The sequence below is a fragment of the Condylura cristata genome, unplaced genomic scaffold (assembly GCF_000260355.1).
Source record: "Condylura cristata isolate star-nosed mole 26May11 unplaced genomic scaffold, ConCri1.0 scaffold00003, whole genome shotgun sequence".
NCBI classification, from domain to species: Eukaryota; Metazoa; Chordata; class Mammalia; order Eulipotyphla; family Talpidae; genus Condylura; species Condylura cristata.
The window spans coordinates 15,356,130-15,372,485 of record NW_004567104.1 but is presented as its reverse complement, the minus strand read 5'-3'; positions in this window follow the sequence as shown (position 1 = coordinate 15,372,485).

Below are 16,356 nucleotides of genomic sequence, written 5' to 3'. Positions count from 1 at the left end.
TTTGAGCAGGAAAGTTAGTTAATATATACATTTAGCTTAAAAATCCCTGTGTGAATAGTGACCGTGGAGTGGAACGTCTAGAAACTAGACACTAGCCTGGATGTTATTACTTCCGCAGTTTGGGTTAAAGGTAGATCAGTGGAAACAGCAGGACCAACATTAAGATAAAATGCATGAGGTGCCCAAAACTTTATTATAAAATAGACTTTGTGGTGGATGGTTTTGTCTAAGCCATAGGCTACTGTAAGTTCTTGAGCACATTGAGTAGTTTAGATGTATTCAATGTACTTTTGAATTCTGATATTTTCAACTGATGCTGGGTTCATCAACGTTACCCCTCACAAGTTGAAAAAAGCCATATATGGAAAACATGGCAAATAAAAAGGCTAAGGATGGCCCATGTGATTTTAGATTGACCAATTGCCTGATGGAAGTGCATTTTATTAAAGTGGAAAGTCTAGAGGAAAAATATTTTTGAAGAAAATTTCAAGATTTCTTTTGTCAAGATAAGTTTACAAAACCTTACTGATATCTGAGTCAAGATGATGGCTAAGCAGCTGGACATAATAATTTAGAGCTCAGAGATGCAAACCGGAGATAAAAATGTGAGAATCATCTGTGTTTAGATATAGGATGTCATAGGAATAGAGGAACTCTTCCAAGAATTGATGTCCTAAAGACGAGAAGAGAGAGAACTGAAAGCTAAGCCACTCTGATATTTAGAAGACAGAGACAGGAGCCAAGAGGAAGGTCTTAAAGGAAATGTCAATGAGGTGGGAGGGAAATGAGTGTGGCATTTTGGAAGGCACATGAATATTTGGGCATAAGATAGATCATGGTATGTGGTGGCAGACACAGCTGTTCAGTAGTATGGAAGGAGGCTTGGTGCCAAAAGTAATATATATTTGGAAATTAATACATTTTCATCATTTTTAAGTTAATAAGTGAAAGACATGAAAGGCACAAGTGAATTCTCCCAAAGGACTTCCAAAATGGGGAATACCCCAACAAGCACTGATATAAAGTGCCGTTTTCCCAAAGGGACTGAGACAGATTTAAAACCTGGTGGAGTGTTGTTGTTGTTATTATTATTATTATTATTATTTTACTTCTAGAACAGCAAACCAACAACATCAAACAGTTTATTGAAAAGGGCAAAATGAAATATTCTAATTAGATCTGCTAGAACTTCGTGGCATTTGGGAGAGGAAAGGTTAAAGTTTAATAACTGGGAACTAAGAACGAACATTCTTGGATTTCCAGAAGGTTACACAGCAGTTTAAGCTACACAAGAAAGAGGAAGTGGGAGAGAAAAAGGCCTATTTCAAGTGGAGTGGACTGTGCTTTACTATGTGCTCACTAACTCAGAGACTTTACAGACTTCACAGAAATAATGACACCCTGACTAGACAGGAAAGAAAATCACTGCTCTATTTAGTATTTATTGAGTGCTGCAAACGAGAAGTCCTTAGGACATTTACAAATTGGGTGACTGGAAAGACAGGGGACTGATTCCACATTTTATTTGTGGTCAATCCTGGTGTGATTTCCTGTCCATATGTTTAGTTTATAAGGCATTTAAAAATATATGTTTCACACAGAGTTTTTATTTCTATAAGAACAAATCTTTCTCACATATAGTATTAATCACTCTCATGATTAATTTTGACATTTTGTTGACATTTAATTTAGTTAATTCCACAAAGGAGGACAACTGCCCACCAGGCATTTATTCATATTCTTTTTTAACCCATTTTTAACCCATCAATTTTTTTGGAAATAGTTTCTCTGAGTGTGAGTATATCATTTTAAGTTAGCAGACTATTAATTTATAGAATCAATGATAAAAATATCACTTCCTTGGCCCTCCCTGGTGGTGCAGCGGGTTAAAGCACAGCACTGAGAAGCTAATGCCACTTTTGCATGAGTTCGATTCCTGCCTGCCCCGGAGGTTACCACATGGCGTGGCAGACCTCTCTTGACCCGCCTGCTGCTCCCCTCAGCAGTGTACTTCATGGATCTGCCTGTTCTGCTCCCCACTCTGTCTCTGGTGAAGCCTCTCACCGCCCCTGCACTTCTGGCCTGTACCCCAGTTCTGTATGCATAAACAAATAAATCTTTTTTAAAAAAAAATCACTTCCTAGGAAATGAATGCATGAAACTCAGGAACTATCTACAGTGGCAAACTGAAAGAACTGATGAACAGATGGAACCAAACCTTTTAGCTATGATGGGATCAAATGAATAGCAAAGTTGATTTTTTTTTCCTTTCTATGATTTATCCTCTACGATTCAGTCTCTTTTATAATGATAAGCCCTTGATGGATCCATCTGTGTGCACTCTGAATTGACAGAAGTTGTGCAATTATCTTCACTAAGCAGAGGAATAAAAATACTAGCAGTCCAGAATGGTTGTGACCCCCTTGAACCATGCCCAGTTGGCTTTAGGATGTGTTTTGTACTTAAGACACGGGTGTGTCTGATTTTCTGGGAATTTGCTTCAAAGAGCATAATGGGCTGGGAAACACTCCAGTTTTCCTATCCTAACACTGTCCATTCAGGAAACAGAAATGACCTTGCACAAAATTCACTCTGAATGAAAAAACTGCACTAATCGTTTGTAATGCAAAGGGCTTCCTCAAAGATAGGAGTTCCTTTAAGGTCATGGTAATAATTAAGCAGAGTGTTTGAGAATGATTCTGTTGGGATGATACAGCAGATAAAAAACAACTTGCTTGTACATGGGGTTGAGGAGGACCTGACAAGAGAGCAGATGAATTCCCCTCACACAGCCAGCATTTTCTGGCAAAATGCTAGAGTATATGTGATGGGGTCTGTGGCTCAAGTTTAGATGATAAATGGATGGATAGATAATAGGTAGATTGATTGATCAATCAATTGATTGGTTAATAGATTTCTCATATTAACTCTGAAATCTTTAGCAAAATACTTAATTTACCTGGCCCCTTCCCTGTAAAATGGTACCCATAAGCTGTTGTGAAGATTACATGAGCTAATACTCAGTGCTTGGCTCATACCAGGTAAATAATGGATGATCAAAATGGCATTAAGTATTATTAGGGCTTATGGTCTCAATTTAAAAAATACTTCTACAAAAATGTCTTCTTGTTTTACAAATATATTAAGCTACATTGTGTGCAGCAAAATGTACACTAAAACCCTCACTAAACTCATGTTTTTAGCAAAGAAATGTTAAACAACTACCATACAATGGGCATTATTATTCACTCATTCATGTTTCTCACTATGTGTTTTCTAATCAAATGGTCTTGAATGAAAAACAACCATTATATAAAAGCCCATACAATTTATGACACTCTTAGTTGTCTTGAGTAACAACTAAATGTAATTCAAGAAACATAATCAGATCTTAAGTAGGACAGAGAGGAAGGGAATTATAAAATTCAATTTGGGGACAAATGGGGGCTTTAAATATGACCTGAATAAGAGATACTATTGGGTCATTGTTACTTTTTGTAGTTATGTCAGAGAATGTTCTTAAGAGATTCATGCTGATATACTTAAGAGCAATGTTGTGAAGTCTGAAAATTACTTTTCAATGCTTCATAAATATAAAGAGAATCTAGGAAAAAAAATTTTGTTCATTTATGTGGGGGTATAAAACCAGTCATTTCACTTTTCTTTTATGTCTTTGTAAGTGAAGATTGTCTTCATAAGATCTGGAAGATAGATGGAAATATAAACATGTTCCACAAACATTTTTGAAGAATTTGTCTATATGGACGTGCAATAATCTACTCGTCTTTTCAGCTGGGAGGAGACAACTGGGACCTGGTTAAGCAATTTACCCTAGAACATCAGGACCTAATCACTGAGATCGTGGCAGTGGTTAACTGTCTACACTGCTCCTTTACCCTGGTCAACATTTCAGAAATGGTGCCTTCAATCATAGGGGAGACAAAGTAAGAGAGTGCAAATGGATCAATATGAATCCATTCACTCTAATGGAGAATCAAATAAGAATCCTCCGGTGACAGGAAGGCAATAGTGCCATCTTCTTAGTATAAAGGCCAGTTGAATTTTCTTTACCAGAAAGGAAGATAGTAGCTATTGAGTGCCAAAAGCCAGTGAATTTCAAAAGGAAATTCTTCCAAACATTCCAACATGATATCACCACTAAAAGCAATGTAATATTTAGCTTTTATGGTCATCATTTAGCAAAATATCCAACTAGTAAAGTCATGGTCAAAAAATAAGGTCATGTGGTTAAAACCTAAATGAATATTATTATTATTACAAATTTTTTTTTTCTAGAAGGTATACAGGGAATTGCAAAGCAGTGGTGGAGAATGTTATAAACATTTTATAGCTATAATTATAAAAGAGCATCAATTGTCTATAATTCAACCAGAAAGAACTTTCAGTAAACCACATGAGGATAATGACCACATTGGAATTTTAAGCTGGAAAGGTAGATTATAATTCTAATATTTAGTAAAAGCAAGCATGAAACCATGAGGTTTACATGCATGTTGTGTAATCTTCTAAAACCTTAAGTCTAGAGATCAGTATTTTTCAGGGACCCAGACAATTTTACAACAATGCATATTTTTTCCCCTACTTAGCACAACAGTTGCAGTTTGGCCTGTTTTCCACATTTCCCACTTCCAGGGGATGTTGTATAGTTTGAGAAGAGAAAAATAGATCTCAGATACTGGACACAGTTATTACCTTGCAGAAATTCTAGTGCCAAAATCACCAAGGATTCAGAGATAGTCTCTATATTGTATGCAATAAAGCATCAGAGAAAAAACAATATGCTGTGTCTCACCACGTACAAGGAAACTGCATACACACATGCTAGTCATGGGCTTTGCTTCGTTGCTCACAGAAAGGTCAATGAAATTCTCACTAACAATCTGGTGCCTTACAAATTCAATTAATCAAAACACACCATCTCCTCCCTGAACTGGAGAATTCATTTACCTGAAATTCTAGTATGTCATCTTTAAGAAGTGGATTTGCACAAATACATATAAACACACATATACAGACAACTATTCATACACAAATATGCACAGACATACAGATTTCCAGCATGTCAGAATGCACATTCATTTTTGCCTCTATGTGGCAACACTAAAGAAAGGTCTACCTATTTGCTGTTATAAATTATGTCTACATTGCCATAAAAATCATGCAATTGACCTCTTGTTAAAGGCAGACTTCTGGATTTGTGTTGTTTTGAATGTGGGTGAATTTGAAAATATCACCGAGACTCTGGCTCAAAATGAAATCCTTCTTTGATTCTAGTCTTTATTGATTAATCAGTGGCATTTTGATGAGAATGTTTTGTTGTTACTGCTGGAGGGCTTTAATTTTACCTGATGTATATTTGTATCCTATACATTTCACCTAAGAATAAAAAGGAACTCTCTTACTTTTTGTGTCAGATTGGTTACTATTTCAAGATAATGTACATCAAAGAAATAAAAGACAGGCTTTCAAACACAGTTCATGAAAAACGTGACTACAGATGATGTGATTAAAATTAAATACATCATACACAATTTCCCATTTGTTGAACAAAATGAGAATGCCTTCCATTTTTAATCATCCACTATAGAATATTTTATATAACTATGTGGGAGCAGTGGCATGCTTTCTGCAAAGAGCTCTGAACTGAACGTGGGTATTTTGGCTAGCAGTACAATCCTGCATAATACAGCATTCTGCAATGTGTCAGCAGTTCAAAGCAATACTCTATTCTTTAGATCACTTATCCATTATTACTTCAGACAATGAGTATCTGATACAAAATAAAAGTGATGGATGCCGAGTGAACTGGTGAGTGTGTTCTGAGTAAGAACAAACAGGAAAGACACCATGGTTCATTGCCTGATGAAATTACTTTTGAGTATTTAAATACATCTTACATTTTGTTATGCATGGACTGTTGATGTGAAATCCAGAAATTGGCCCTGGAAAATTAACTGTTTCCATGCCACAAAAGTATTATTTAAATCTTCTAAATTGCATATTGGAAGCAATTATTAATAAATTCCTTATATTTGTGTTTGGGGCATCAACATTTTAGAGTATTTTAAGTTTAAGTGCATCTGGCACTCTCTTTTTCTCTCACCCTCTTTTTCTTTTCTTTCTCTCTTTTTTTTAGTAAACAGGGCAAAGAGAACAGGATGGAAAGAATAATGTGTCTTCCAAGATACTGTATAATAAAATTTCCTGTTTGAACTTAAAGTACTAAATTTAGGATAGGAAAATGATTCATCATTTCTTGGAAAATCAATTTTTTTTGTAGACCTATGCTCTTCTTGGCATTTGGTCACATAGAGTAATCTGTCTCCTACAGTTAATGCCAAGCAGCTGACTGCCTTGGCACAGCCTTTATGTCCATGACCCCATATTATCAAGTTTGTGACGTCCACTGTAATCTTCTCACAATCTGTCCAAAGTCAAGCTTGATAATTTCACTCCTCTACTAAAAACTGCTGTGTCCATCTCCCACATAAACCATTATAACAGATTGAAGAACCAACTCTAATTTCGTAACCAAGAACATAATGGAGATTTTTATGAAGATCTAGCTCAACTCTTGTTGTAGAAATCAGAACCATACTCCAGCAGAGTTATTAAATTATTGTAAGAATAAAAAAATACAATTTTGCAAACAATCGATAAATGAGAAGCTGGCTGATAGGAGACCATTTGGTATTATCTATACAAATTTCAGGTTTTTCAAAAAAAAAACCTCTATATTTTTAAAAGATCAGAGATGTGTACAAGGACAATCTAGATTATACCTCAAGCCATAAAATGCAGAGTAGACTCCCTCTGAATTATGTCCTACTAAGTTGTTGGGGCTCATTCTTTCATGGAGGTATGAATAATCTTTGAAGCTTATTTCAACATAAGATTTCAGATGATCAGTTATAAAATCTACAGACAAACACATATTTCAATAAGTCTGTGGTGTTTTAGATATCAGTTCTTTAAATTTATTCTGAAAGAGCAAATAAATTCTTAAACCTATTTTTTTAAACAAAAAGGTAAATATCCATCTTCCATTCACTCCATGAATTTTCTAAAGTGAGAAATTTACTAAAATTCTCAACAAAAATATTAATAATGATAATCATAATGAATCACTTTTAGAATGACTCATTAAAGCACTAAGAAGCAACTTTAATTTTGGAATTAATCTGACAAGAGAATCAATATGTGATGAATATACTTCTACCTTCCAATTCAAAATAAATTTCCTCAAATAGATTGAAATTCCCAAGTGTCAGATTTGTTAAGTACATTTGTCTCAAGAGTTAAATTAGAATTAAACTACTACTAAATGTCCAGCTTGCCTGATTTTCTACTTAAAATGAGGTAGTTTCCCTCAAGAAGAAAAGTCTAAAGAAATTCTGATAAATTGTGTTTCAAAGATTTAAATGTATTGCAGTTGAATTACACAGAAACCATCTATCAAGATCCAGGATTCATATTTCTTAAGAATGGGAAGTGAAGACCTGGTGTTAAATAGAAATTATTTTGGCCTGGGGGTCTGAACTTGCAAAGGGATAGACACCAATGTGTTGGGAGAGAAAAAATTCTCCTGGTGAATAACCTCACAGAGGGGATCTGTGTGTATATATTTGGGATGGGGAGAAGATGAGGTGGATGAGTTATAGAGATACTTCAAGTGACTTGTACATTAATCCTTCTCTAATAGCTCAACTACTTAGTAACAATTTTATTCCATCTGTTTGTATTAATGGAAGATGGTGTAGATAACATGTAGAGCTACATTGTTAATGAGAAAAACCTCGTATAATCTTTTGCTCAACTTTGTTTGTTTTTTTTTAATTTAATAATGCAAACAAGAATGTCTGTAATGTAATGTATTGTTTCTGTGAAATTCTGAAGCTCACAAAGGATTTCAAGTTATAAAGTCGAATAGAGCTAGATACCGAGGAAAACATTTATATAGATATTTCTTTTTTAAAAAAATGTGTTTTTTTGAGCTAACATTGATTTACAATACTTTATGATTTAGGCAAATAGGTTCACACTTGTAAAGATGTATGTTAGTATACTGCACCCACCACCAAAGTACCAATTACCCTCCTCCCAGCCCCTTGGGCCCCTGCACTCGCTCATTCCTTCCCGACCTCCTACCCCAACGAGTAGCCTCCATTCTGCAATCATATTTCTAGGGCTTGTTTACATTTACTTCCTTCTCTTTGCCTTGTTTCTTTAAACTCCACATGAGAGTGAAACCATCCAGTATTTGTCTTTCTCCTTCTGATTTATTTCACTTATCATAATTCTCTCCAGTTCCATCCACATTGTTGCAAATGGCAAAATAATTATCAATCTCTTTTACGTGACCAAAGGTTATTTGTGTTTAGGAAATCTGCACATTATCTTACTTCTATGTATTTTATTTCTATACCTATAGCCCTTTGTCTTGTTCCTAGTCTGAATAAAGTACTCAATAACTATTAATTGAACTATATATACATTATATATATATATAATATATATATATTATATTGTGTGTATGTGTGGCATCTGTAGGCTGTTCTTTTTTTTTTTTTTTTTTTTTTTGCTGATGGGAGGTTCCTACCATAGACATCAAGGAATGCTATTATGTAGCAAATTTAAATGGTGTCAGCTAAAATATGCAGTGAATATATCTTTCCTGGCTCCAATTTCCTGTCAGCTTTTCAAAACAGACAGATCGTCTTTCTCATTCAAGGAAAGTAGGAAGAGGAGGGGAACAGACTTCACCCTGTCTGAACTGTTCACCTTGTTGGACATTTGAGAACCAGTGAATGACTCTAAGGGTACCACAAGAAATAGCGTTGCTTCTTTGTAGTTGCTATAAAAGAAAAAATCTGAGCTTTCTTACCAACTGTTAGGTTTAACATCTCACACCTGCTAACCTGTAAAAGGATAACAAAAAGTGTCTGGGGCATTGCAGACCCACAGATGAAGATAATTTGTGGACCCAATTTCTAATAATATGAGAAGAAATGCCTCATCTGAATCACTGATGTGATCAAATAAAAATGGGTGAATATTCACCGATTCCTAAAGCAATTTATCTCTCCAAATGTATTCAAAATGATAATTTTATCAGAGTACAAGCTGCTAAAATGTAGCTAGTAGATCATTAAATTTCAATAGGGAATAGACTTCACATTTAACATAAACAGTCAAGTCATTTGGGCTGCCTGCATCTTGTGCCACATTTAGAAAGCCTTCTGCGTAACCATAGGAACGGTTTTGCTTAAGCACTGTTGCTTGTGTAAATCCAATTCATTTTGAATTAGCTAAAAAAGGGGGAGGGTGCGTGACTTGTTTTTGTCCATCGCTTCCCAAGTTGCCTCTTAGAAAATGTGAAGAGAAAATTAAAAATAAGGATTTTTGTCTTTCATCTTTTTGGAGGGTGTGGCAGGGATGAAATTGGGAGGCAATTTTTTTTTTTTTTTTCCTGACGCCACTGGCATGATGGAGAATAAAAAATGATGAAGTGTTTTTTCTGACTCAGAATATTTGCTGCTTAGTTAGCATTTTACCATTTGAACTATTTCCTATGCTTATCATTCTTTTAGTTTAGTGTAATCTTCTTTCATACAAGTGACAGGAACATATTTTCCTGGATATAATTTTACACATGGCATAAAATTCTAGCAGCAATTTATTCATGTTGAGAAACTCTTCTTTTTGTTCTAGGAGATTTTCAGAGCTATCAGTCACACATACCTTATAGTACGGTAGGAAAAAATGTATTACTTTCCTTTGAACACCAAGATTAAAGCAGTTAATTGAAAGGATACTGACAGTAGATGATACTTTCCCACATGGCACAGTAAGGGGAAGCCAGAGATAGAGTTTAAGGCAGAAAGAGGGAAGTTGGGAGATACTGATTATCCAGGGAATCAAGAGAATTGGTCTCTTCTTCCTTTCTGGAAAATTCTTTCATAATTATGACTCTATAGATTTTTTTTTAATCTTTAAGACCCAATTCAAATTTCACTGCCTCCAAGAAACTATTCTATCATCCTTTCAATAATGAATTATAGCTTCCTTTATTATCTTATTTACATTACAGATACTGTATGCAAATAATATATTTTCTTCCTTATATTACACATGGCTATTTAACTATATATCTCCAACCCCAAAAGGTAGGCTACTTGTGGATAGGGAATGTTTCTCCTTTAGCCTTAATCCCCAAAAGTCTAAGATATTGCCTTTAGTTACTCTGAAATAAATGTTTTTACTAGTTGATTCAAAGAAACTGAAAGACAAAAGGGATGAAAGGGCAGGCACAACTTGTTTTGTAGCTTTATCTAGCTTGAGGATAGATAGTTATAAAGATTTGGAGGAAGAAAAGAAAATAACAAAAGGAAAACGAAGGTTTTTGTATTTACAAAACAAGCCAGGCATATATCAATCCTAAGAGGGCTGACAGTATGCTGAACATTCCCTTTCCTCCAAATGTAGCTACACCTTAATCACTGTGACTTGAAAAGTGGCTTTCTTATTTGGAAATAGGGCCTTTGCAGATTGACTAAATTAGAATTTTAGATAAGCAGATATTTTGGATTATCTGTGTGGACACTAAAGGCAATCATGACTGTCTTTATAAGAGAGGAGAGGGATTTATACAGACAAAAGAAGATAAAGGCAGAGATTAGAGTGATGTGGCACAGTAACTGAATACCAGCAATCACCTCTTTGGCAGAGGACAGGAGCCACTGGACTCATCAAGTAGTCTCCGGAGGTGCTTTTTTTCCTGTCAACACATTGATTTCAGCTAGTGGCACTAGCTTTAGACTTCTGGCTTCTAGAACTATAAAAGAAAAATATTCTGTATTTTGTAAGCCACTCAGTTTGAAGTAACTTGCTAGAGCAGCTAGAGGATACTCATACAACATCTACAGTGCCACCAGTTGCTAAAAATGAGAACACTGAAGTTAAGAATGGGTCAGCAACTTAGCCAAGTTCACATGGATAATTATTGGCAGAATTTGGACTCAAACTGAATCACTTTAGCATACTACCAAAGGATATACTGAAGCCCCAAGCTGTTAGGTGGTATACACACTAGAAGAGGTCCAGCCATCTATTGCACAAAGGCAAGTAAAGCAGACTCAGTGTGACAGATCTTTAAAAAATAGTATGCCCAGAGAGGGAAGTGAAGAAAGAATATTCATTGTATAATGCCCCAATAAGCCCCCCTACACACACACACATACACACACGCACCCATACAAATTACCAGTTACCAATGCCCCCATGGACAAATGCTCACCAAACATGATTGTCTTGAAGTAGGCTCTGTAGGCCTAAAAGTTTGTCATAAGTCTAAGTTACCTTCTGGCAAGGAAACATAAGGAAATGTTAGGCAGGTCCCACAAAGTTGGGACTGAAGGAGAAACTCAAAAATAAAAGTCAAAGTACAAATCAGGCTATCAGTTGTCATTGTACCAAGAGCACCATGTCCCTCATTCGTGTGTTTTTACCAAATACTACTTCCAAGTGTCTTAATATGTCTGTCCTCCACTTACTTCCTTCAAATCTCCTTCAAAGTACTATCAGCATACAAATCAGGTCATAGAAGCAAAAGAGTTGACCCATCTGCTTCTGTATTATATATATCCACCTGACCACTCAGCTCTGAACTTAGTTCCAAGTATCTCCCCTTCTCAGGGAGTAGAATTAATGTTATATCGGGACTTAAAATCCTGCACATAAGTGGGGGTGGGTAAAGTGGTACCTTCCCTGCACTAAATCTTTAAAGCCTGACCAATCTCAAAGCTGTGTCAATAGCTTTTGGCATCCAGTATGTGGGGGGACAAAACTCCCTCACTCCCTCCAACTCCAATTCTGATTTATTTAATCTATGTTGGCCCTATTCTGTGGTCTAATACAATATAAGTGCTTTCTGTCCATCAGCAAAATAGAAATAGAGCTGTTGATGAGTTGACTGACTCTTTTTGGTAGACCTACAGGTTTCTCTCATGATTATAACTCTCAGTAGGAAACTACATGAATAACCCTTTTTATAAATTTAATTGTAGCTATCCTACCAGGCCTTGTCTATTCTACTCCCTTCATTGTATATTCTTTATAAATATCAGTGAAGAATAGTAGGGTTCTTTCAGCTTCTGTTGAAAAGTGATTTGCTCATCCAAAAAGTATTACTCAGTAAGTATCTATTAAGACCACACTTTGTGCCAGGACCTGTTTTATGTATTTAAACATATTACATTACCATGAACTAGAGATTACACTTTGAGCTTTACATTTTAGTAAGAAATAAAAAAAGATAAGACAAAGTAAACACAAGCCAAGATAAATATATTTAGTGTAAGATTTTGAAAAGTACTGAAGAGAAAAATAAGAAATGACAGGAGTCATATAAAATGGGTGGAAGGAAGTCATATAAAATGGTCAAGGAATGGCTCCCAGAGAGGCATAACTGACCAAGGACCTAAAGGAGATAAGAAAACAAGCCAAGGGGAAAAGCTGTGAAGGCATATGGATGAAAGAATTTGAAGATATTAACTAGGACAGAAGGAGATCATTTGGACATAAGATACAAACTGCATTTAAAGTCATTTAAAGGACCTTGGATTTTATCATGAATAAGATGGAAAACCACTGTAGTGCTTTGGGTTGACATGACCTGTATTACATTGCAGAAGATCACTCAGGGATCTTACCAGAGCAAGTAGGCCATTTGGAAGGTCATAATAGTATGTGGTTATAGGAAAAAAGGCAAATTAACTGAACTACTCTTTATTTTAATTTGTCTCACTGTTGAGTTGCTCAGAGATACTGATAATTCCATGTACAACACTCTATTTCACTTTTGCCCTTTTTGATTTTCATAATGAAATTCAAAACATGAGTGACCTACATGGTTAAATGTCTTACTGCAATACCATATCTTTATCAGAAGAGAAGGAAAACAGAGAAAATTATTTTTTTAAAAGCTGGCCTTTGCCCAGTGTTCCCAATTGCCTAGAGACTAAAACAACAAAGCCAGCTTTGACTTTACTATATTGTTCTGGAAATCCTCTAAAAGTATTTATAGTATTGTTCACTCTGCCTTTCTGTTCCTCTAAGGAACTTATACTGAATAAATTTGGAATTCACAATTTCTTTTGCATATATAGATAAATCTAGAATTTAATTAAATATTAGTACTATGTTAATGCATAGCACAAACTCTCCACAATTAGGAGGTGATAGGGAACAAATAAGAGCAGAAAAAAAATCCAAGAGCGTTAAGGACAGGGGAAATAGGCAAAGGGGTAAGAAGTCCACTCAAGATTCCAAAATTGATAAGTTATATAATTTATATGACTTTAGAAGAGTCTAAGTATATGCTTTAAATTCCATAAACCCACATTGTCTCTACCTGGCATAACTCCATCTGTTGTAGACATAGGCACCTTGCAATTTCTAAACCTTTCAAATATGTAACATGCACAATTTATCCAATTTTAGTGACAGTAACATCTCAAGAGTTTTGCAAATCTAGTTTGAAGACAGATGACTTAAAAATGACAACTTGAAAATATCTTAGGACTCTAAGATCTTACTATGTAGTTTGCATATTGGTACTTGAAAATTGTTCCAACTAGATCTTATTTCATTTTCTTGTTCTCATTAAGGCAAAATACCAAGGGTACCATTCTTCAAACAGTTCTCACTTAAAGAGAGAACATGAGAAGTTACTTTATGAGTAGATAAACTATTAGGAATGCTTCAAACTCAGTTTAACAGCTTCCCTCTAACCCAGTCTGATTTCCCAACTGAGAAGGAGCTGCTGACTCATCTGTGTCAGATTATGCAACTTTAGAAATGCTTTTTGAAATAAAGATTCCAAAATTCTTTTACCAAAAAAAAAAAAAAAAAGGTGCAAGGTGTTATTTTTTTACTGAAAGCATAAATTTTCAAATACTTCAGTTTGTTTATATTTTAAGATCCCATTTTTCCTTCCTGTGTTTACAACAAAATATTTATTGTGCTGAGAATTTTCTAGCTTCGTCATTTTTCTTTCATTTTTCTCTGACAGCATTGCTAGCATTGCTTTTAGCCAGCACTATCTTCATTTTTCATGAATACTTGCTGTGTTTATCCAACAAAGGCAGGGAACAAAGTTGAAAGTACAAATGTTAAAAAAGAAAGAATTGACTCCAGTAAGCAGTCCTGAATTCTGAAACTGGCTAATGACAATGTCTCTGGGAATCCCTTGTGGATTCTTGTGTTTTCTTGCATAAAAGACATAAGGATTTGGTTTGCAGGTAAAAAAAGGTCAAAATATAAATATGAAGAGTTTAACTTGTGAGACAGTCTTCAAAATTCCAACTCCAACTTAATACTTTTGACTCTAAAATTGCACTTTCGGGTACAGGTGAGTTTTGATTTGAATAAAACATCCAACTAACAAAACCTGAAAAAAGGACTGTGTGGAAAGAGACTTTCATTCCTACACTAGTTGAAATACCTTGGGATAACAGTGAGAAAATAGCAAAATGTTCAGTATTTTACTAAACATCTGGCATACTGTATGTAGATAACAACATTCTCACAAAACTAACAGCACTATGTCCAGCAACTTAAATCTTAGCATCCCAACTGACTAACATTCTGATTTTGAACAAAACATTTAATCTGGCAAAGTTTATAAAATGGTGATGATAATAATACCTACCCAAGGAGATATTTAGACAATTACATAAGTTATGTATGAGGTAGTTAGATGAATAAAGATCTGCAAAAAGCTGTAAGCAATGCTTAGGCACAAAATTGGCACTCTTTAAATATGAACTAATGGCTGAGTTCTTAGGAAACATTGCTAATTTTGTATCTTTTCCTGACATTAAAAGTTATGACCTTACAAATTTACAAAGTTATTCGATGGAGAAAAGATAATCTTTCCTACAAATGGTACTAGAATAATTGGATATCCATAGACAAAATAAGGTTTCTCGCTAAAGCTTCACACTTATACAAACTCAAAGTGAATCACAGAACTCAATGCAACAACCTTAAGCTAAAACTTTTATGAAAGAACATATGAGAAGATCTTTAGGATTTAGAGCTAAGCAAGGAATTCAATGACTTGAACCATAACAAGAAAAATTGATCATTTGAATCTTAGCAAAATCTAAAACCATTTGAATTTAAAAAGAATCTGTTAAGGGGAAGGATGTCCTAAAGGAATTCTGCAGAGTCCTGTGGACCCCATCCCCTACTCCAGTGATTGGAAACTACATCTCCCAGCAGGACCAGGGAGAGAACTGTGAGGACCCAAGGGCAGAGCTAGCAGGAATTCTAGGACATTTGGGGGATAAATAGGGTGCAATTGCATCTCTCACTCTCACGCTTGGGAAGCAGATCTCTGGACCACGTGACTTGGTGTGTTCAGTCAGCCTAGCTGTAAGGTATTCCAGTTACTTTGTATCCTGCTCTTTCCCTGGACTGTTTCCAATTCCTTTCCCCTTTTGTAAATAAACCCGTTATTGACCCTTTTGTGTGTACCTGGAGTATAACTGAATTGTGAGCTCACGGGTTAGATCCCACAGACAGGCAGCCCAGTCCACTCTGGGCTACCCTGTCACAAATCTACTGAGGATGAAAAGACAGGCTACCTGCTAGGGAAATTATTTTTAAACTATCTGATAGAGGGTTAGTAGCTAGAATATATAAAGAACTCTTAAAATGTAAAGTAAGAAACATAATCTAAGCTGTCCAACTAGAAAATGTGCTAATGAGAGCCATCCCTGGTGGCGCAACGGGTTAAAACACAGCACTGTGAAGTATTCTGCAGTCACGCAGCATGAGTTCAATTCCCTGCCAGTGAAGTGACCCATATGGGGCAGCAGACCTCTCCTATCTTGCCTGCTGCTCAACTTAGCATTGTATTTCAGTAGATCACCTGTTTTTCTCCCCAGTCTGTCTGGTGAATCATCACACTGCCCCCACACCTCTGGCCTGTACCCCAGTTCTATATACATAAATAAATATATCTTAAAAAAAAGAAAATGTACTAAAGACAAAGATGACTAGATGCATATGACATATAGGCATATAATACTCATATAAGCTGAAAATATTTTTAGAGAAATGTAGCCTGAAAAACTAATGAGATAGTACAATACATCAACAGAATAACTAAAATAGAAAATTGGTGACAGCAGCGAAAATCTAGTTTATATAAATGTGGAGAAAGAAGATCACACTTACATTGCTGGTAAAAATGTGAAGTAGTATAGTCACACTGGACAGAATTTTGGCAGAATTTTAGTTTCTTATAAAACTAACTGGCAACTGTCA